The sequence below is a fragment of the Chiloscyllium plagiosum genome, unplaced genomic scaffold, assembly GCF_037043375.1.
Source record: "Chiloscyllium plagiosum isolate Xiang-an unplaced genomic scaffold, Cpla_swu_hap1 HiC_scaffold_8, whole genome shotgun sequence".
NCBI lineage: Eukaryota > Metazoa > Chordata > Chondrichthyes > Orectolobiformes > Hemiscylliidae > Chiloscyllium > Chiloscyllium plagiosum.
The window spans coordinates 56,451,225-56,471,402 of NW_028270146.1; the positions used below are offsets into that span (position 1 = coordinate 56,451,225).

Sequence of the window (20,178 nt, forward strand, 5' to 3'; positions counted from 1 at the left end):
TTCTGTCTTCAATAATCAGCCAATTTTCTATCCTGCTGATGCACTACCTCCACCACCATGGGTTGTTATATTAAGCAGCACTACGCACTGCACCTTATCAAACATGGTTTGAAAATCCAAATATATTATATTCAACCTGTTTGTTACCTCCTCAAACATTCTAATAAATTTATCAGACATGAATTCCCCTTTGTGAAATCATGTTAACTCTAATGAATTATATTATGCATTTTGAACATTCTGCTATTATATTCTTTATAAAGATTATAAGATTTTCCAATGATAGCTATTAAGCGAACTGACCTACAGTCACCTATTTATTACGTCCTTCCCTTTTTTGACTGAGATAATAACATTGGCAGTTTTCCAATCCTCTAGAATTCATCTAGAATCTCAGGATTCTTGGAAGACTCCTACCAGTGCGTTCACTATCTGCTCCTGCTTCCTTTAGTATCCAAGAATGCAACCTATCAGGTCCAGGGGATTACTAGCCATTTATCCACATTAGTTTCCCTAGTACCTTTTTCTCTGGTGATAGTTATTGCATTTATTTTCTCCTCATTTTTGCCCCTTGATTATTTAGTATTTTAGCGTACTATTAGTATCTTCTACCATGAAGACTAAGTGAGATATTTACTCAATTCCTCTGTCATTCCCTATTATTATTTCCCCAGTCTCATTCTCTAAGGGCCTATATTTACTTTAACCTCTCTATTTTTTTCATCTATTTAGAAAAGCTCTTAATGCTCTCTTTTCATATTACTTGCCAGTTTCCCCTCAGTTTATTTTCTCCCTCTGTTATTTTTTGACTTGGAGGTGCCAGTTTTGGACTGGGGTGGACAAAGTTAGACTCACACAACAGCAGGTTATGGTCCAACAGGTTTAATTGGAAGCACTAGCTTTCGGAACACTGCTCCACAATCACCTGATGAAGGTCCAGTGCTTTTGGGGCAGCATGGTGGCTCAGTGGTTAGCACTGCTGCCTCACAGCACCAGGGTCCCAGGTTTGATTCCAGCCTCGGGCGACTGTCTGTGTGGGGTTTGCACATTCTCCCCATGTCTGCGTGGGTTTCCTCTGGGTGCTCCGGTTTCCTCCCACAGTCACAAAGATTAGATTAGATTACATTACATTACAGTGTGGAAACAGGCCCTTCGGCCCAACAAGTCCACACCAACCCGCCGAAGCGCAACCCACCCATACCCCTACATTTGCCCCTTACCTAACACTACGGGCAATTTAGCATGGCCAATTCACCTGACCTGCACATCTTTGGACTGTGGGAGGAAACCGGAGCACCCGGAGGAAACCCACGCAGACACGGGGAGAACATGCAAACTCCACACAGTCAGTCGCCTGAGGCGGGAATTGAACCCGTGTCTCAGGCGCTGTGAGGCAGCAGTGCTAACCACTGTGCCACCGTGCCACCCACATGGCGGTGCAGGTCCAGTGAATTGACCATGCTAAATTGCTCGTAGTGTTGGGTGCATTAGTCAGAGGGGAATGGGACTGGGTGGTCTACTCTTCGGAGGGTCGATGTGGACTTGTTGGGCCTGTTTCCACACTGTAGGGAATCTAGTCTAATCATTCGAATCTAAACCTGTTGGAATATAACCCGCTGTTGTGTGATTTTTAACTTGCTTATTTTTTGGTCATGTTTTCTTGATTTTTTTTAAAACCTTTCTAATTCTCTTGGTTCCCACTAATTCTTGCCATGTGTGTTTTTTTTTTGTCTTGCAATTTGCTGCTGTTTAACTTCTCTAGTTAACCTTGGTTGTTGTATCTTCTTCCTAGCTTCCTTTTGTCTCACAAGGATATGGTTTTATTGTGAGTCATGAACCTTTTCTGAAATATCTGCTGTTGTTCATTAACAGCCTCTTTTGCTAAACTCATTTCTCACTCCTCTCAGTGAATTTGTGTGTATAACTCTGGCCACCCTGCTATAGGAAGAGTGTTGTTAAACTTGAGAGAGTGCAGAAAAGACTTGCAAGCACGTTGCCAGGATTGGAGGGTTTGAGTTATAGGGAGAGACTGAATAAACTGGGGCTTTTTCCCCTGGAGCAGAGACCAAGGGATGACCAGAAATGGTTGATAAAATCATGAGTGGCACGATAGGGTGAATAATGAAGGCCTTTTTCCCAAGGTAGAGTAGTCCAAAACTAGAGGGTATAGGTTTAGAGTGAGACGGGAAAGATTTCAAAAGGATCTGAGGCATAACCTTCTCACGCAGAGGTTGGTACATCTATAGAATGAGCTGCCTGAGGAAGTGGTGGAGGCTGGTACAATTATGACATTTAAAAGGCATCTGGATGGTTATATGAATAGGAAGAGTTTAGAGAGATATGAGCCAAATGTTGGCAAATGGGACTAGGTCAGATTGGGATGTCTGATCAGCATGGATGAATTGGACCGAAGGGTCTGTTTCCGGGAGTTATGGCTCTGTGACTCTGTAACTCCATTCTCATTCCTTTTTAATTCCTCTTAATCAAGCTCAGTACATTTGTTTCCAGGCCAGTATTCTCATTCTCAAACTGAATGCTAGAATCTAACATGTTATGGTCACTGCTTCCACAGGATCTTTTACTCTGAAGTCACCTGCCTTATTATACATTACCAGATCCAAAATAGTTTGACTCCTAGTTGGATAGGCAACATATTGTTCCTAAAGAAGGGCTTATGCCCGAAACGTCGATTCTCCTGTTCCTTGGATGCTGCCTGACCTGCTGCGTTTTTCCAGCAACACATTTTTAGCTCTGATCTCCAGCAGCTGCAGCCCTCACTTTCTCTCAACATATTGTTCTGGGAAACTGTCCTGAATACACTCTGTGAATTCTTCCTTATGGTTTCCTCTGTTATTTGATTTTCCAAATCTACATGGAGATTGAAGTACCCTCAGTGGAAGTGATGACCGAGTGGTATTATTACAAGAGTATTAACACAGAGACCCAGGGAATTTCCTGGAGACCTAGTTTGAATATCACCATGATTTTTATTGACTTCAAATTCCACCATCTGCCATGGCAGGATTTGAACAGTCCAGCAACAGTACCGCTCGGCCATTGCCAATCCTACTGTATTTGCTGCTCATGGTCTTGTCTTCTCTAGATTGGAGTGACAAAATTCAGACCAGGTTGAAGACATCTGCTCTATCCATAAATATGACCCTGAGCTTCCAACTGCCAGTCACCTCAGCACACCACTGTATTCCCACGTCAATATTTCTATTCAGGCCTGTTACAGTCCTCCAGTAAAGCTTTCACTTAGGTACCTTACAGCCCTCAGGACTCAACATTTAACAATTTCAGAGCATGAACACCCCTCTCCATGTTCATTAACCACCCCCACATCCCCAGAGGGTTTTGTTCTCAGTGCAGCCAACCCATTTTCAACGATTCAGTTTCCATATCACCTTCTCAAAAATCTCTTTGTCTGTTTCCCCTGTTGTCTTTTTTTAAGTCTCTCCCCCCAACAAATGCAAGCATTCATTTCAAAGTCAACTGTGTTTGCTAGCTAAGTTTATATGCTCTCCTTTTCAATATTTTTCAGATGTGTGGTGAGAATGGCTTCTGTGAAGTTGATAATGAATTAGTCTACATGGTTTTACTTGTCTGTGCAATGTCAGCATTTCTGCCAGCTGCAACATTTGTTACTCATCCTTAATTTCCCCAAATGGTTGTTGGTGGTGAACTGTCAACTGGATTTCTTGCTAGCCTAATTCTGAGGGTAGTTAAGAGTTGATCACATGACTGTCAATGTGAAGTCACGTGGAAGAACAGCAGTTTTATTTTTTGAAAAGCTGTTAATGACCTTGATTGACTTCTACAGCAATCCAATAGTTTCATCAATATCACCAATCCAACTTTTCATTTCAGATTGATTTACTTACAGGGAAATTCCCCATCTGTCATTGTGGAATTAAGAACTCTTGATTCGGGATCATCAAACACTATGATACCATCCTGCCTTGTGAAATAGATGAAGATATTTACACAGCAAATATTGAAGGGTTTAAAGCAATGGCCAAATAAAAAATGGAAGTAATAACACACGAGAAATACAAATAGCAAAACAAAATCACAAGAATATAATGGCATGGTGAACTATTTAAACAAACTTCTGTCCAGATTGTCAAATCACAAAACAACTAAGTTGTTAACATTCTAATGATAAGGATGGTGCAATTTTGAATGGCTACAGTACGTGGTGATAAAAGCTTATCCTGAGATGCAACAGCACAATTGAAAAGAGCCTTACCATCTGTTTGAGAACACTTTGCTTTGATATATTTTTACAAACGTACCAAGGATTTTTTTTAAAATATGAAAGGTTAATCTTATTCTGGTCTGGTACGTTTGCATAAGCTGCACATGTGGTTTCCTAATGGCTGACATGTAACATATATAGAAAATTTGCAAAGAAACACTGAAAACACTCTGAGCAGATCACAGAGAATGTAGGGTTTAATGTGTTGATTTTGACCAAATACTTTGACAAATTGGGCCTTTTTATCAGCCACTCAAGTACTGTAATGCCAAATGACTATTTGAAATTAATATATTAAATTCAATCGTCTAGATACTAGACCCCTTCGTCCCCATTATACACTTAAGGGTCCAGTTTGCAAGACTATGTGTATGGCCTTGTTCTGCTTCAGAAGTGAGCTTCCTCCCCTACTGATGAGTCTGTACCTAAAAAGGGACTCAGACCTTTTTTGGGGATAAATTTTTATGGGGCCAAGGGGGGAAACAGGAATGTTCTTTGTGCCTCTGCAAAGCTGATACAGCTTTGTGGTAGCTGCTGGCTAATTTGCCCGCCTGGGGGAGTCCCTGGTACTCTCTCATACTCTCACTATTACTTATCAAGCACATATCTGGATAAGGGCGTGAACAGCTTTGCTAAACTTACATTGATTTAATAGAAAAAAAACATTAGCACCTCTGAGTCCAAGATGCAGACCTGTCAAGTAACTGTCCCAACAGACCCTCCTTTTCCTTCCGACCATTGTTACTAACATCACCTCCTCCTGCTTCACTTCTCATCCAATCCAAAATGTTGTCTCCTTCAGTTTTGGACCTATTACTCCCATGATCTTATTCTTGAGATCCACTTCCTGCTTCTATAGCTTCTGTGAGCAAAATCTCTGCGAACCAACGGAATTATGAGAGGTGAGAAAGCACATTAAATATGGGTGGCAGGTTTGCATTGCATTGATGGTAGATGGGATTCCTGATCCATCTTCAGTCCAGCCACTTTATCCTTTAGGAATAATCTTCTCTATGGCACATTTCAAAGTACGATAGAGAAGTGCAGCAAGTCTCTTAGGAAGTCTTGTGTGTCACCTGAAGCTCAGGGTTAGCTCTCTTGTCTCTGAGTCGGAGGGTCATGGGCAATCCTATGTCAGAATCATGAAGCAAGACTGCCAGATCTACACATGGTGCAGACTCAGTGTGCCAATGGTGAAGCACCTGGTAACCTGGGAAGAGTCTGGGTCATAACTGGCCACTTGAGGGATGCAATTGACCAAAGACTAGGATGCTGCTTAATTCCTCCTCCAACACTGATAAACTGAAAGTCAAGTTTGGTTAGTGATCAATACGGACCAACCTGCTAAGCAACACAATTTTACACAACCCCCTCCACCTGCTACAACTTGCTCTGGCTGTCAAATTCTGGCCACATGTCAAATTGAGACTTTACTTCTGCACAAGCTGCTTAGCTAGGGCTTCCTCCTTTTGAATGATGTATTTTATGCATTAGGTTATTGGTTTCATGATTAATCTTTATGTTTATTCCTAATAATTATTTCCATTATTTTAACTGGTGTTGGTGTGAGACTGAATCAATCTGCTTTATGACACTGTCTATATGAAGAAAAAGAGGTTAGTGCTAGCTGGTATTCAAAACAAAGGACAGCAAATGGTGAAACGATTGCTTACAAGTTTCCAGCCTGTGATTTAACTCAAGAATTTTTTTGTGGGAGGAAGTTGTTTTTCAGAAACATATCAATATTTGTTCTCTTAGCAAAGCACCATATGTTGTTCTAATTCACTGTTTTTCTGGAAAACTGATCAGGATTTCTAATGTTTTTTACACTCCTGCAACAGGTCCATCTCAGCCCGCTCCAAAATAAAACATGTCCTTAAGTAATACATGGCAGATAAAAAAGAAATCCACCTGTTTTCTTTTAAGGAGATCTGGGGTTATTTATTTTGGAGGTACTGAAATTCTGGCAGTGAGAATGACAAATATTCGGTTTGTATTTTCATACAGCTGGCCTCAGTTTTCCTTCCATTCCTCAAAGTTCATACTATAGTTTAATTGAACTTCAAGATTATGGTACATACACAAATCAAAGGAATTCTCCAGTCTAAAGAATGTCAAAATGTAAGCTTACTTTACTTGCTTGAATAGAAATTTTAATTTCGCCATTCAACCATGATGAACCAGGAGGGCCTTAATGCAGGGGCTGAGTAATCAATTACAGGCCTGAAATGGCACTGCCAATAGTTGAAAACTGTCACAAATGTTAGCGCACTAAATGTGAATAGAGTGTAATAGAAAGTTTATCTAATGGTCATTGTAATAGTAATTCAGATGTTTAGATCAATAATGCAATGAATATGCATTTAAATGCTACTCTGGCATTTTGACAAACTGAATTAAGGATAATTAAATACAAAGTTGATGACAGTAAAAGTTACTAGAAAGATTGTCAAGTTCGCCCATTATGACCTTTAAGCGTGGAAATTTGCCTGTGTTAGCTAGTCTGGCTTACTTGTGACTCCAATTTCACATCAATACAGTCGGCTCTTAACTCCCCTCTGAAATGATTTAACAAGGAATTCAATTCACAACAACTAAGAATCGATAATAAATGCTAGTCTTGTCAGTGACACTGACATCCCATGAACAAATTGAAACAAGCTTGATCCCGACACCTATACAAGCAATGCCAACATAACTCTTTAGGCAATATCGTGCACAGCACCAAAGTAACCTATTTGTTTTGTTGCCAAAGTCAGCAAACTGTGCCTAGAAGAGAAATCAGACATACTGGCCTTTGTCGTTTGCACTGTCTATTGTACTGAGAGTGAGGAGTGGCAAGGTACAGCTTCCGAATCATTCAGCATTACCATCAGGCATCAGAGAAGTACAGAAATGTGACTAAAATCTAATGGTCACAGATAACTCAACACAAAGTACAACCAGCCCCCGCACCAAGGTAAAGTAAAGGAGGTGCTGTTGACTAATTTAAATATTAGTAGTACCTTGTTGCTATATACTTCATCTAAAACTCTGCTGGCACTAAATCCCACACACCCATATCCCTGTGTTCACTGACCTACACTGACTCACAGTTATGTAATACCTCAAGTTTAAAATTCTTATTTTTATTATCAGATTCCTCCAACGGTTCACCCCACCCTATTTCTTTAGTCTTCACCAACCATACAATCTGGCTCACTGGCTAGCACTGCAGCCTCACAGCACCAGGGTCCCAGGTTCGATTCTAGCCTTGGGTGACTGGCTGTGTGGAGTTTGCACATTCTCACCGTGTCTGCGTGGGTTTCCTCCGGATGCTCTGGTTTCCTCCCACAGTCCAAAGATGTGCAGGTTAGGTGAATTGGCCATGCTAAATTGCCCAGAGTGTTAGGTGAATTAGTCAGAAGGAAATGGGTCTGGGTGGGTTACTCTTTGGAGGGTTGGGTTGGGCTGAAGGGCCTGTTTCCACACTGTAGGGAATCATAAAAAAAACAGTAATACCTCTGCAAATTTGGCTCCTTCTGCATCCCCAGTTTCTTTGTTCCATCACTGGTGTACATACCTACAGCTGCCTAGGACCTAAATTCTGAAAGTTCCTCCTTCAACCTCTCCACTTCTTTGTCTCTTTCATTTCTCTCAACTTTCAAGATACTCTTTAAACATGCGTCTCTGATCACAAACACAAGAAATAGGAGCAAAATTAGGTCACTTGGCCTCAAGCTTTTGGTTAACTGTTCTGATATCTTGGTATCAAATTACTGTGGTTTGATAATACACCTGTAAATCTTTTGGAACATTTTAATTTATTATGTTGCTATATAAGTGTAAATTATGGCTCTGGTTCACAATTAAGGGTGCAGATTTTAATCTCAGCAAACTGGAACAAAAAAAAACTACCTTATTCAACCACTTTATATTTTACTTTCTCATTAGCAGCCACAAAGACAAAAAGTTAGAAATTAGAGCATGCCTAAAAATGGACATGCATCTACAGGGACTGGTTTGATTATATAAACTTTCCAATGTTGTATCTGTGGGAGATAGGTTACGTCTCATGCAGACTTGGTGCAAGATCAGCTTCTGCTGAAAAGTAGACCTGGTACATTCCCCGATCACATAAGGATGAGCAATCTGTGTGTTCATCCTTTGCCAACACCAGCTGGTTCCTCATCATCCCCTCCACTGACGGATAGCCCTTCATCAACAGTCCTCAGTGCTTTGCTTTGTGCTTCTTCTCCACTTCAGTATCCTGTTCTCCAATAGTGTAAGGACCTATGTGACTGATGACACTTAGTGATTGAGTTCTACTTAAACAGATGCCTTCAGCTGACAATTTGGGGCCATCATCTCACAACAAACGGCATGTTCCAGGCATGTTTTTGTTTGCATGGAGGGAAGATGACTGCATCTTTTCAAAACATTTCCATGCTTTCCGTAAATATCATCAATTCTTTTTATAATTTCTCATTTGTTGACTTAAGTTCCACCTAATGAATCTTTCTTAAGCAGAAGGTCTCAGTACTTTCCATTTCTTTGTTTTATGTGTGGATAAAGAACAGCTACATTCTAAATATCTTCTCAAGTCCCTTGTGGCTGAGATGCTAATTTGACTCCAGTTGTAGTCATCTTTGCCATTCAGTCACTTTTTAGATTGTGGTTTCAATCTCAATCCTTCGATGTAGTCTGGAGAAAATACTGTAACATCATAGGTCCTGTCATTTGGATTCCGTGTTAAATAGGACCCTGTCTGCCTGCATGAGGTGGCAAATTGTGAAAGATTCTGACTGTATGACCAATAGAGAGATTGGTGGCTTGGTACCAGCTTAATAAGACAAGTGCTCTCTAAAATATGTTTTGCTTCCCCTTCCCACTCACTCATTCAGCAAGATACAGACCTATCTGCTCAGTAGCAGTATGCTACTTAAGCATTGACGATGGCAGTGTGTGCGGAACAATTTCAAGCATGCATATGATAAGATTTCTTTTCTTTTTCTCTTTGTAGGAGCCTCCCATTAGAAGCAAACAGGCAGCTGTTCCCTTTCAAAAGTATGTGTCAGGCAGTCGTGATCACTCAACAACGAATTACGTTTCCACAATCCATCCAAAGGAGCAATATCGAACACAATGTGACACCAAGCCACATAGCGAGATAGTAGAGCACATGTTCAAAAGCTTGGTCAGAGTTAAGTGTCTTAAAAAGGAAAGAAAGTGAGGTCAAGAGCAGAGAGGTTTGGGGAAGGGTTTACACTTTCCCTCCCTAGGCAGCTAAAACCACATTGACCAATTCTGAAGGGAAGAACACTTGGGGATGAAGGGGCCAGAGAGGAAGATTTTATGGTATAGTACATAGCATCCCTTGTGGGATTTTCAAGATCTAAAACTGCTAGAATTACTTAAAGATATAGGGAACACTTTTGGATCAGTGCAGGAATATGTTTGGAGGAGGTAAGGAACACTTTGGGAGAGATTTTTGTGCTTTTTCTGATTGCTAAAAATCCTAAGAATTAGAATTCCTACAGTGTGGAAACAAGTCCTTTGGCCCAACAAGTCCACACCAACGATCGGAAGGATACCCCACCTAGACCCATTACCCTACATATTCCCTGCTGAATGCAGGGAACCCTGTTGAATCCTACATGTCCCTGAACACTATGGGCAATTTAGCATGGTCAATTCACCTAACCTGCACATCTTTGGACTGTGGGAGGAAACCAGAGCACCCGGAGGAAACCCATACAGACACTGGGAGAATGTGCAAACTCCACACACAGTCGCCCAAGGCTGGAATCGAACCCGGGTTCCTGACGCTATGAGGCAGCAGTGCTAACCACTGTGCCATCCCATAATGAATGTACAAACAAAGTACATAAACTCATTGGAACTGTCAAGCTGTCAGAGTCATACAGCATGAATACAGACCCTTTGGTACAATTCGTTTGCGCTGACCAGATATCCTAAGTTAATCTAGTCCCATTTGCCAGCACTTGTCCCATATCTCTCTAAACCCTTCCTCGTCATGCACCCATCCAGATGCCCATAAATGCTGTAATTGTACCAGCCTCCACCACTTCCTCTGGCAGCTCATTCCATACACGCACCACCATCTGCGTGAAAAAGTTGCCCCTTAGGTGCCTTTTATATCTTTCCCCTCTCAACTTAAAACTACACCCTTTTAGGTTTGGATTCCCCCACCCCAGGGAAAAGCCCTTGGCTATTAACTCAGTCCATGCTCCTCATGACTTTATAAACCTCAGCCTCCGACACTCCAGGGAAAACAGTCCCAGCCTCTTCAGCCTCTCCCTATAGCTCAAACCCTCCAACCCTGGCAACATCCTTGTAAACCTTTTCTGCACCCATTCAAGTTTCAAAACATCCTTCCTATACCAGGGAGACCAGAATTGAATGCAGAATTGTATCCAGAAATGGCTTAATCAATGTCCTGTACAGCTGCAACATGACCTCCAACTCCTGACTGAGAAAGGCCAATGTATCAAATGCCTTCTTCATTACCCAGTCCACCTCTGGTTTCACCTTAAAGGAACTACTCATCTGCACCCCAAGTTCTCTTTATTCAGCAACACTTCCCAGCACCCTACCATTAAGTGGATAAGTCCTGCCCTAATTTGTTTTTCCAAAATGCAGCACCTCTCATTTACCTAAATTAAACTCTATCTGCCACTCCTCAGCCCATCAGCTCAAAATCCCATTGTACACTGAGATAACCTTCTTCACTGTCCACTACATCTCCAATTTTGGTGTCATCTGCAAACTTACTGACCATTCCTCCTATATTCACATGCAAATCATTTATATAAATGATAAAAATTAGTGGACCCAGCACTGATCCTTGTAGCACACCACTGGTTTCCAGGGGAAGAACAACCATCCACCACCACCCTCTGTTTCCGATCTTCAAGCCAGTTTTGATTCCAAATTGCTAGATCTCCATGGATTCCGTGGAGCCGTGGATTCCATGGAGCCGGGACCAAGGGGGATGAGCTGGGAATTGGGACCATTGGGGATGAGCAGGGAATCGAGACCAAGGGGGATGAGCGGGGAATCGGGACCATTGGGGATGAGCTGGGCCCATTGGGGATGAGCAGGGAGCCAGGACCAAGGGGGATGAGCTGGGACCATTGGGGATGAGTGGGGAGCTGGGACCATTGGGGATGAGCTGGGACCATTGGGGATGAGCGGGGAGCTGGGACCATTGGGGTTGAGCTGGGACCATTGGGGATGAGCCGGGACCATTGGGATTCTGGATTAGTGGTGCTGGAAGAGCACAGCAGTTCAGGCAGCATCCGAGGAGCAGCGAAATTGACATTTCAGGCAAAAGCCCTTCATCAGGAATGGGGTGAGCGGGGAGCTGGGATCATTGGGGATGAGCGCGGAATCGGGACCATTGGGGTTGAGCGGCGAGCCGGGACCAAGGGGAATGAGCAGGGAATCGGGACCATTGGGGATGAGCGGGGATTTGGGACCAAGGGGATGAGCGGGGTTTTGGGGCCAAGAGGGTGAGCGGGGATTTGGGACCAAGGGGGTGAGCAGGGATTTGGGACCAAGGGGGATGAGTGGGGATTTGGGACCAAGGGGGTGAGTGGGGATTCGGGACCAAGGGGATGAGCAGGAGGTATTGGTGCTTGGGCGTTCAGTCAAGTCCATCTTAATTATGAATTGATTGTGAATGCCATTTTGTTCCTTTTTGTTTCTTCTTTTCGAGCATAGGGAGTTTGAATTCTAAACCTTTCTTCTCCATTGATCTCAAAGCAAATGTTTCCTGGTGACTTCTCCCTATGATGGTGTAAGTTGGTAAAGTAGCTATAGCAAGTCATGAGGGTTGGGTAGAGAGATAATGGTCAGCCTGAACTGATGGTTTTTAATACAACTGCAGCAAAGACTGAGATCATGGAGGCCAGGCTTTCCCATAGAGTCCTGGCTATGTCCACACTGTTTCAAGGGATTGGTGGGTCTGACTCTCATTGACATCACCCCCAGCTCAGAACATCTCAGGCACTTTCTCCCAAAGTGAATTTTCAGACCTGGAAATTTTCCCAACTCAACTCTCTGGATTCCAGGGCAAAATCTCTTTTAGCTGTTCTGATTAATTTTGTGCCTCACATTTAAATTTGTTCATGGCTCCTTAAGACTGGTTGAAACTCTGATGTTTCCAGCATTTCCTGCATTTAGAAAGCAATAAATCTTCTATTAACTCAAAAGCAGAAGAATTCATACTTGACAATACTGAGACTTTTTGTGCAATCACTTAATATCTTTACAATTTTTATATTTCCATTTACACTGTTTACAATGCCTCTGCTGGTGGTTATCCATGTATCTTGAACTGTGAGCACTATTTATTTATCTATCATTCTTCATTTAATTCATTAACAGATATGATGAAGAGTTAATATCCCAAAACAGATCCCTTTTGGGCACCAAATCTTGCCAAATACAGTACACCACCATTATCTTGATTCTCGGCCTCATTATGCTCACTGACAATCTCCTAATCAGGCCAATAAATTGTCCTCAACTCCCTATTATGTTAGTTAACAGCCAATTACTTTATTGAATATCTTCTGGAAGCGCATAAAGCAAACGTCAAGAGTCATTCTCCTTCAAGATACTAACTGTCTCTTCAAAAGAACAAGCAGAATCTATACTCTACAAATCCACACTGGAGCTCTTGCTGGTCAGCTCAGATTACTGGTCAATTCCTCTTTCCAAATGTAGGAAATGTCAATTTTACCTTTTTGTTTGTTGTTTTTAAGCCAAGGGAGTTTGACTGGAACCATTCCATAGCTTTGTCCTCCAAAGGTAAATGATATGTAGTGAAACATGGATGGATTTCCCTGTGATCCCATCCCAAACTGGAATGGGACACAATGGAAAAAGTGGAAAACAGGTCCTGTCCCTCCCTTTGTAAATTGTGTCCATCATAAAGCTACCTCAAGGTCAGCAATCCATCCTACTATTCAGTTACACCTAATAGATCAAAAATCTTAAAAAACCAACATTTAATTCTTAGTGAAATTCCTGGATCTCTTTTGTGATGCTGGTTTTGATGTTCATACTCAATCCATGAGCTAATACTTTCCATTTCATTACTTCTGGAATACTTTTATGATGAGAAATCAAATAAAAAAACTCTATGCTGTGTTCTGGGAAATCCACATTGGGTAACTTATTAAGCGCGTGGCTGTCCCGCCTGTGGATACTTGACAATCCCATGGGCTCCATCTGTTTCTTGCCTAAGGTCTCATGTGAGTTCTAACATTTGGGTCATAAACTGTCCACATGCTGTCATTGCTATTGTCAAAATCGAATTCATGACCCTGAGCAGTGCAAACAAAACACTGAGAAGTGCAATTTTGTAGATAATGTGGAAACTATTTGGGCACTAAATCCAAGTGCTGTTTTACAAGAGGGCTCTGTAACATGAAGTAGAATGTGCATAACACCCAGGTAAACTCTAACTTCTTTAATGTACTCTGCTATTCTGGGACGAGTTATTTACAGAAAATAGATTTGTAGCTTGAAGCCATATCACTGCAATTCAGGGCTGATAAAGGCAATTGTTTAAAAAAAAAGAATTTGTACACTGCTGGTGAGAAAAAAATCAAGATTCAAATACCCAAACAAGAAAAAAAATCCAAATTATAGAGGAATATCATGGATTGAATTGCAAAGGTTGCAAGCTAAAATTAAATAATTGTCAGCTGCCATAATGAAAATGTGCACCACAGGAAGATTTTGGAATCATGGGTCAGTCCTTGCCTTTCTCATCTTTGATAACATTATAAAAACAGAAATGGTCCCACTGAATACTAACATGAATTTTATGTTACTTTTTAAAACTTCCACTAACACAATTATAATGCAATACCTGTATAATGAATATTATTTATTCATTTGCAAACCACTAGCTATAAAAGTGTAAAATATATGTCACCACAGGCTGCTTGTTTCATACATTTAAAACATGGTCCCTTTTCATGTTTCCAGTGGACAGATAGGTAAAAATTTAAATTTTCTTTACCCTGAGATTTTGCAGTTAAATCATTCTAAAATCGGTAACTTTGTTGTAGGCTGTTGGCTAAATTCAATATCTCTTTTGCAGATTTAAACAGGAAAGACCAGGCTGAAGTATTTGCAGCCATTGTCAGCCAGGAGTGAGGAGGAGCTGATTCAGCTTAGCTTTTTCCTGAGGTCCTCAGCATTACAGACGCAAGTCTGCAGTAACATCAATTTCCTCCACATATCATGCAGTAGCTGAAAGTGCTTATTACGCAAAGGCTATGGGCCTACATGACATTCTGCCAATACTGCTGAAATGTTTGACTGATTTATGGCATCAAGGAACCTCAGCAAAACTATAGTCAATGAGGGTCAGAGGAAATCTCTCTGCTAATTGGAATCATACTTAGCACAAAGGAAGAATCACAGAAAATAACAGACACATATACAGTAATCACAGAAAATGCTGGAGACACTCAGCAGATCTGGCAGCATTGGTGGAGAGAGAAACACAGTTGATGGTTCAATGCCAACATGACTCCTCTTCAGAGAGAATCTAGTCATCTGCTCATGACATTCAATGGCATTACCATTTGCTGAATCCCCCACTATCCACATTCTTGAGGGGGCTTACCATTGATCCAAAACTGAAATGGAATATTCATATAAATACTGTGGCTACAGTAGTAGATCAAAGGGTAGGAATCCTGTGGTGACTGACTTACATACTGTCTACTCACAAACTTGCACTATCTACAAGGAACACGTCAGGAGAGTGATGCTTGAACAGATACAGTTCCAACAATGCTCAAGATGCTCAACATCATCCAAATTAAAACAGCATGCTCAATTAGCATTGCAGCCAGCATCTTCTACAATACTCCCTCCAGCACGGGGGCAGCTCTATGTGGTACCATTTACAAGATGCACTGCAGCAACTCACTAAAGCTTCTTTAACAGTACCTTCCAAACTCTCAAGGTCTGCCACCTAGAAGTACAAGGGCAGTGTGTCTGTGAACAAGTCGTTCTCCAAGTCACACACCACCCTGATCTGGCAGTATATAGTCATTCTTTCCCAATTGCTGATCAAATTTCTGGCGGTCCCTTCCTTATAGCACTGTAGGTTTACCTACTGCAGCTGTACAAAACTCTGGTGCGGCCACATTTGGAGTATTGTGTACAGTTCTGGTCACCACATTATAGGATGGATGTGGAAGCTTTGGAAAGGGTTCAGAGGAGATTTACTAGGATGTTACCTGGTGTGGAGGGAAGGTCTAATGAGGAAAGGCTGAGGGACATTTTTCATTTGAGAAAGAAGGTTGAGAGGTGACTTTTTGCGACATATAAGATAATCAGAGGGTTAGATAGGTTGGACATTGAGAGCCTTTTTCCTTGGATGGCAATGGCTAGCACAAGGGGACATCACTTCAAATTGAGGGATGATAGATATTGGATAGATGTCAGAGCTAGCTTCTTTATCCAGAGAATAGTAGGGTTGTGGAATGCAGTGCCTGCAGCAGTAGTAGACTCGCCAAATTTAAGGGCATTTAAATGGTCATTGGATAGGCATATGGACGAGAACAGAATAGTGTAGGTTAGATGGGCTTCAGATTGACTTAATATGTCGGCGCAACATCGAGAGCAAAAGGACTGCACTGCGCTGTAATGTTCTATGTTCTACTCCCCACAGACTTTGGTAGTTAATGAAAGGCAGCTCACAACCAACTTTTCCAGGATTAGGGATGGACAATAAATGGTGGTCTAACCAACATTACCCATATTCTGTGAATAAATTTAAAAAAAACAAAATAAACACATTCAAGACAAAGAGTACAGATGAAGAAAATGGTACATTGTAAAGTTTTAAACAAAGAATAGTTTGTAATTTATATTTTGGCACATCCAGGAAGAAAACATACATTGAAGGCCCAGTGAAGAAAGTGTTTCATTATTGAAGAGTAGTCTAGGCAAATTCAATGACTAGAATTGTATATCAGAATTATTCTAGGACAGGGTAGTCTTGTTGCTGCAGCCTCTGTGGTGTTGCTGAGTATGAGAATGGCTCACCTCTGATTGACTGAGAGCTTTTACTGGGCAGGATGCCCACTCCTGTGGCCTTGGTTCCAAGTGAAGATTTGCTAGTGTCCTTGCCACCGCCTGAATGGTGTGTGGCTTTGTGGGCCTTCCTTGAAAGAGGTAATGCAGGTCTCTTACAGAGTCTCCAGATTCTACTCCAAGAATTTGTCGATTTTGACTTTTGGTTAAGTCCATATACAACAGAAGGTGTGAATTCCACAGATGACTTTCATCTTTACTTGTCCATTCAAGGAGTATATTACCCATGGGTAATCAACTGAGAACTTTCCAAAAACCTCAGATAGTTTGAGCATGAATTGTAAAAGTCATCTGATGCAAGCATGTTAATAGCCATTTGGTGCCCATTTTTGAAAGAAGCCAATTCCAGAACATTCTATGCTTATTAAAGTCCATTCTAAAGTTATGAATATTGTTGAGATGACCCTCTGAGATGTGCTGCTATGTGAAAGATGCTCTTAGAAGGCTGGAACTAGAGTTGCTCATGAAAGAACTAATGCAAGATCATCTATATCGTGTGAATAAATACTGTTCGAAGAAACACCTGATGCTTAGCCTCAGCGAATTCCTACAAACAAATTCATATTAAAATATGCTGGCATCAACGAAGCTAGAATAGATGGTGCTTTCCTCTGAAGAATCATGAGGTGAGAATCCTGGTAGGAGTAAATCACTTTGTCTCTGAGCATCTTCCAGTATTCAACAAGGGGGTTATGGCTAATCTAATACCCCACGTTTTCACTGACCTGGATAACCTTCTTCAATCAGAGGACAGTGAACCTGTGGGATTCCCTGCCACACATGGCTGTGGAGGCCAAGGCACTGAATTTATTTTAGAAATAAATAGAGATCCCTAGACACTAAAGGTGTCTGGGGGTATAGGGAGGGAGCAGGAGTACAGTGTTGAGATATAGCAGCAGCCATGACCAGGTTGAATGTTGGAATAGGCCTGATGGGCTGAATGGCCCACCTCTGCTCCTGTTTTATATTTTTCTCTGTTTCTATGACCCTGCCTCTTCTGCAGCCCCTCAAAGCAACTGAATGACCAATACAGATGAAAAGATAGAGTAATGGAAAATATGCTCAGGACCATGAGACTACAACATGTAGGAGCAGATGGAGGCCTTTCAGCCCATCCAGCTTGCCATACCATTCAATGAGATCATGGCTGACCTTATAATCTTCACCTCCATTTTCCTGCGTTTTCCCTAGAATGCTTGATTCCCTTATTGAATAGCAATCTGTCTATCTCAGCCTTGAATATACTTAACAGTCCAGTTTCAATAGCCCTCTGCAGAAAAGAATTCCAATGTTTCAGTATCCTCTGAGAGAAGACATTTCTCCTCATCTGTATCTTAAATGTATGACCCATTATTTTGAGATTATGCCCTCTGATCCCAAATACTCTCACAAAAGAGAAACAACTTTCCCATATCTACCTTGTTAAGTCCATTAAGAATTGCACAGTGGCTCAGTGGTTAGCACTGCTGCCTCACAGCATCAGGGTCCCAGGTTTGATTCCAGCCTCGGGCGACTGTCTGTGTGGAGTTTGCACATTCTCCCCGTGTCTGTGTGGGTTTCCTCTCATAGTCCAAAGATGTGCAGGTCAGGTGAATTGACTGTGCTAAAAAGCCCATGGTATTAGGTGCATTAGTGAGAGGGAAATGGGACTGGGTGAGTTACTCTTTGGAGGGCCAGTGTGGACTTGTTGGGCCAAAGGGCCTATCCCCACACTGTAGGGAATCTAATCAATAAAAGTTGACTCTCATTCTTCTATATTCCAATGAGTACAGGCAAGTACAAGTCTAAATCATTGACTTTACTGCAAAAGTCTGTATCAGGATCATTGGTCAATCAATTCAAAAATCAAGAAGCTTAATATTAACTTTCATCTTGACTCGGGGCAGCCATTACTGTATCGGTTGACACCATAGAATGGCTTGACGCCATCCACCTTCAACTATCAGAGATCAGGATCCCAGGGTTTTGGAAGCAACTAGTTAAGGCCAGTTTTTGGACACACGTATCTATGCTGATCAAGTTATTATTGAGCCTATTTATGCAGAATCAGAACAGATCCTTGTTGAGTTGGCAGGCTTATATATAAAACTAGGTATTTTACAGGTTGTACAAGACAATCTATGCCAAGCTAATGACCACATTTAATTTTGTAAGAAATTGTCTCTGTCTCTGCAATAAATGCAAACTTTCACACCAAGAAAACTGAGAACATTTTTTCCCCAGATCGAACTTGACATTTCCAAAGAATGGAAGCTTCATACGTGAACTTTGGATGATCTTCAATCAAAGTGCCCAAGCATTTCCACATGTTTGATCAGCCTTGTGATGCATCTTATCCTGTTGCGTTTGAAGAGGGTGAACCTGCATTTTTAGATGGTCTCAGACAGGAGAAAGACCCAGTGAGTGAATGAGAGAAGATGGCACCATCAGGCCCAGTCTCAGCATTTCACCAAGATTATAATGCAGTGTGTGACTTCTAGTTATTGATGCAATTCACTTAGATCCCTCTGATTTTCTTCCTGAGCTGGATGTGTAAACTATCCTCAGAGTAATGCCAGTTCATGTGCCAAATATTGTTAACAAAGTATCACCAAATGCAGTTACTGAGGACATGCTGGACATTTCAGTAATCTCAACTGTACAGGGCAGTGACAATAATCTTCCAACCATCAACAGCCAGATTAAGCTTGATGAGATCTCACAGACTTCACAAGATCAAAGAGTATAACAAACTCTATAAAGGCAGGAAGGTCCCTTTGAAAAACTGACACACCAGAATGACAGTCTACATTTCCATGAAAACCCACACCTTACTTAAATTTCTAGAGGTACTGTTACAAATAACAGCATTTGAAGACAAATCCATTTTATAATCTTTCTTGCCCTGAATGGTTTCCAGCAAACACAGGCCTAATCCCAATGATCCTCATAACAAATCTGTGCATGGGACAATGTCCACAAAAGTATTTATTTTGAATTTGCAGTACTTGTACAAATCTCCTGAATACTTAATTCCAATACTCTATGTTCTCTCAAATATTTCACTCATCTCTTCATCCTACACTTGATAAAACCACACAAGAATCTCAAAATATCATAATACAATTATACCGCTTAGGAAGAGAAATATTGAAACCTAACAGCTATTATTCAAGATTGAAAATTTACCATTCAGCTATGTTTACTTGCCAAATGATCCTTTCATAGATGATATGATGAAAATGTTGTACAAGATGAGACCAACTAAGGTCTAGACAAAAAGTATTGGTATCATTTCTATAATTACTGACCAGTCTTGATCCTCAGGCAACCTTCAAGAGGCAATCATTCCTTTCAATATCAGTCCCATTTCAGCTGTTTGATTCGTCATCTCCTCAGATTATCTGTGCCAACAAGAACAGGCATAATTGCAAGGCTGATTAAGTAAACTTTCAGGTGAGAGGATAGTGTCAATAATGTTAAGAAAATATTTTCAATAAATAATGTTAGAAGCGAAGAATGTACTTGGTGGGGGAAGAAATAGGTAAGTGTTAGGGAATATTTGGATGAGTTTCTGAGGTAAACTGTGATGCAACTGTGATCTCTGTAGTTTAGATTAGATTACTTACAGTGTAGAAACAGGCCCTTCAGCCCAACAAGTCCACACCGACCTGCCGAGGCGCAAATCACCCAGACCCATTCCCCTACACTTACCCTTTCACCTAACACTACGGGCAATTTAGCCTCGCCAATTCACCTAACCTGCACATTTTTGGATTGTGGGAGGAAACCGGAGCACCCGGAGG

At 41.4% G+C, this 20,178-nt stretch overlaps 1 long non-coding RNA gene across 1 annotated transcript in view; it reads right to left on the reverse strand.

Moving 5' to 3' along the window:
• Window positions 1-19,770, reverse strand: part of LOC148149403 (uncharacterized) — a 191,642-nt gene extending 171,872 nt beyond the window's left edge. Inside the window, exon 1 of the long non-coding RNA XR_015757761.1 lies at window positions 19,684-19,770. This is a non-coding gene — a long non-coding RNA (uncharacterized LOC148149403). The remainder of the gene's footprint in view (window positions 1-19,683) is intronic.
• Between the last annotated feature and the right edge of the window lie 408 nt (window positions 19,771-20,178).